Genomic DNA, 3,743 nt, shown 5'->3' on the forward strand with positions numbered 1-3,743 from the left:
GTGCCACAAACTGATCACCTCCATGCCACGCCGAATTGAGGCAGTAATTAAAGCAAAAGGAGCCCCTACCAAGTATTGAGTACATGTACAGTAAATGAACATACTTTCCAGAAGGCCAACAATTCACTAAAAATGTTTTTATTTTTATTATGAATTATTCTAATTTGTTGAGATAGTGAATTGGTGGATTTTTGTTAAATGTGAGCCAAAATCATCACAATTAAAAGAACCAAAGACTTAAACTACTTCAGTCTGTGTGCACTGAATTTATTTAATACATGAGTTTCACAATTTGAGTTGAATTACTGAAATAAATGAACTTTTCCACGACTTTCTAATTTATTGAGATGCACCTGTATACTGTTAGGTGAAGGCCCCCTACTGTCCTTTTTTTGGAAATCTAAAGTATGGTCATCCTATTATAAATATACTTAATTATTATGAAAATACCAGAGATGGCTTAAATAACACAGATAAACTATATTGTCGCAGTCGAGTGTTTATTGTCTGTGTTTTATCATTCAAAACGTTTATATGTTCTGGTTACTCAGTTACAGCTATAATAGCAATGCCTTTGTCCATATAAGGGATTTCCTGGAGGGTCATGAGATCTCTACTTCTGTGACTGGATATGTGGATTTTCTGTGCGAGGGCGCCCTCTGGCGTCCAGTATGAATGAAACGGACATCATGTGTTTATAGTGCTAATGGACAATTCATCATTTTTTTGGGAATTTTTATTTATTTATTTTTTTAATAAGTATCGGTTTAGGCACCGAAACCGTTTAAACAGACATCATGTGTTTATAGTGCTAATGGCCAATCCATCATTTTTTGGGGGAATTTTTATTTATTTATTTATTTTTTAATAAGTATCGGTTCAGGCACCGTTTAGGCACTGGAACCATTTTAAAAGTATCGATTTGGCACCGGTATCGAAAAAAAAAAAAAACGATACCCAACCCTAATCTTTACGTTATGTGATTTTTTGACCACGGCCAAATTCTTTTTAACACAACAGATTTCTAAGCACAGCCAAGTTCTTTTCAGAACAATGGATTTATATATTGCCCAAGCTCTATTTAAGCGAAATGGCCTATGTAGGCACGCAAAGCAGCTGTGTACCGAAGACATGCAAATGGATTTAGGGTTTTTAGCACCTCTGTTGATTTCAGCTTTTTCACAGTGAGCTTCAAGAGTGAATGTTCAGTGGAGTATTGTGCTTGGATATAAGGTGAGAATTGAGCTCCATTGAAGTTACGTACTTGTGTGAGCACACACTGACTAACTGTCTGCTTAAAATGAGTCCGGTCCCCAGGGTGTAAAAGACTGGCATAGGGTTGATGGCCTGGTGTGCCGTGTTATTTCCTCAAAGCATTAATAGCATTCATGGCGAACCAGCGGATCACAGTGTGACTGCGTCTGGGCTGCATCTTCAGCAGAATCACCTAGACTTACTCAACACTCTTGTCTGTGGCACAGATTGTTCTCTCGTTAAGTTTCAGTTTCAATTTACCTTATAACACTGGTCTAAATCAGTCATGAATATAAAAGCAGTCATGATGTGCTATTGCCTTACTGTGTAAATTAAATCTTATTTAATATTATATAATATATAATTAAAAAAAATAGTTGTGCTTTCAGCAGTCGTGGATCATAGCATACGCTCATATTTTCTTCAGAATATATACATATCTATTATTATTATCATTATCATTATTATTATTATTATTATTATTATTATTATTATGGCTGTGTACATATTTATTTGTAATAGTATGTTATGAGGTTTAGGCAAGAAGAAATGTATAAATAGCATTTATTATTTTCTTAGGGTTATGGATATGTATGTCTCTGAGTGTTAGATGGTGAAAGTAGAACACAGCCACTCATTTATTTCAGTAAAGTGTTCAACATGGCCCCCACCAAAATTCCAAAACGTCTCCTGATGTAATTCATCTTGGCGCCAAGTTTTCAGTCCATACCTGCTAAGAGAGCACTGCTGTCAAACCAGGACTTAACTTAAACCCTTATGTTTGAATATATGTGGGAAAGTCATCATTAAAGTATACAGGAGCGGTGTGCCTTCCTGAAATAGTTTGCTGTCATGTTATGATCGATTGCCTGCCATCTGCAACATCTTAGTGTCAACGTTAGGTGTCTTTGGTGACATAAGTGTCTGTGGGACTGTTTGAGTGATAGAGGGTTTGGAGTGAACGTTCATGTAAGCAATACATCCTTAAAGCTTTTAAAGGTTTATTAGCAGAGAACTGATATGCATCTGAAGTTGAATCTGACCATGACCAGGAATGCTGCTACCTAAGTCTTTAAAAAGACAGCAAGGAAAAAAGATGCAAAAAGTGAAGCAAAGAAAGAGATATAGGAATGTTCACATTGGCATACTGCTATACTATTTCACATGGCATGGACTCCACAAGACCTCTGAACGTGTCCTATGGCATCTGCACCAAGAAGCAGCAGAACCTTTAAGTACTGCAAGTTGCAAGGTGGATCCTCCATGGATTGGATTTGTTGGTCCAGCACATCTCATAGATGCTCAGTTGGATTGAGATCTTGGGAATTTGGAGGCTAAGGCAACACCTTGAACTCTGTCATGTTCCTCAAACCATTCCTGAACAATTTCTGCACTGTGGCAGGTGCATTATCCTGCCGAAAGAGGCCACTATCATCAGGGAACACTACTGCCATGACCGGGTGTTTGTAGTCTGCAACAATCTTTAGGTAGGTGGTATGTGTCAAAGTAACATCCACATGAATGCAGCCTGCAGAACCCAGGGTTTCCCAGCAGAACATTGCCTAGAGCACAACACTGCCTCCAACGGCCTGCCTGCTTCCCATAGTGCATACTGCTGGCATCTGTTCCCCAGGTAAACAACGCACACACACACCCAGCCACCCACCCACCCACTTGATCTAAAAAAAGTGATTCATCAGACCAGGCAACCTTCTTCCATTGGTCCAGTTCTGATGCTCATGTGCCTATTGTAGCTACTTTCGGCAGTGGACAGGGGTCATTATTGGCACTCTGACAGGTCTGTGGCTATGCAGCCCCATAAGCAGCAAACTGCAGTACACTGCGTGTTCTGACACCTTTCTGTCATTGCCAGCATGTAGTTTTTCTGCAAGCTGAGCTATAGTAGCTTTCCTGTGTGATCGGGCCAGCCTTCATGGATCAGATTTGTTGGTCCAGCACAGGGGTGCCCAAACTCGGTCCTGGAGGGCCGGTGTCCTGCAGAGTTTAGCTCCAGCTTGCCTCAACACACCTGCTTGGAAGTTTCTAGTATGCCTAGTAAGACCTTGATTAGCTGCTTCAGGTGTGTTTGATTAGGGTTGGAGCTAAACTCTGCAGGACACCGGCCCTCCAGGACCGAGTGTGGGCACCCCTGGTCCAGCACATCCCATAGATCAGGGGTGTCCAACTCAGTTCCTGAAGGACCAGTGTCCTGCTGAGTTTAGCTCCAACCCTAATTAAACACACCTGAACCAGCCAATCAAGGTCTTCAGGATTGCTAGAAATGTTCAGGCAGGTGTTTTGGAGCTAGTTGAAGTTGCACTCTGCAGAACAGTGGCTCTCCAGGAGTGGAGTTTGAAACATGTGCCTTAGGTGCCCAATCGGATTGAGATCTGGGGAATTTGGAGGCCGAGGCAAACCTAGAACCCCTTTTGTCATGTTCCTCAAACCATTCCAGAACCATTTTTGCAGTGTGATAAGGAGCATTATCC

This window comes from Sinocyclocheilus anshuiensis, unplaced genomic scaffold (assembly GCF_001515605.1).
Source record: "Sinocyclocheilus anshuiensis isolate Anshui unplaced genomic scaffold, SAMN03320099.WGS_v1.1 scaffold1270, whole genome shotgun sequence".
NCBI lineage: Eukaryota > Metazoa > Chordata > Actinopteri > Cypriniformes > Cyprinidae > Sinocyclocheilus > Sinocyclocheilus anshuiensis.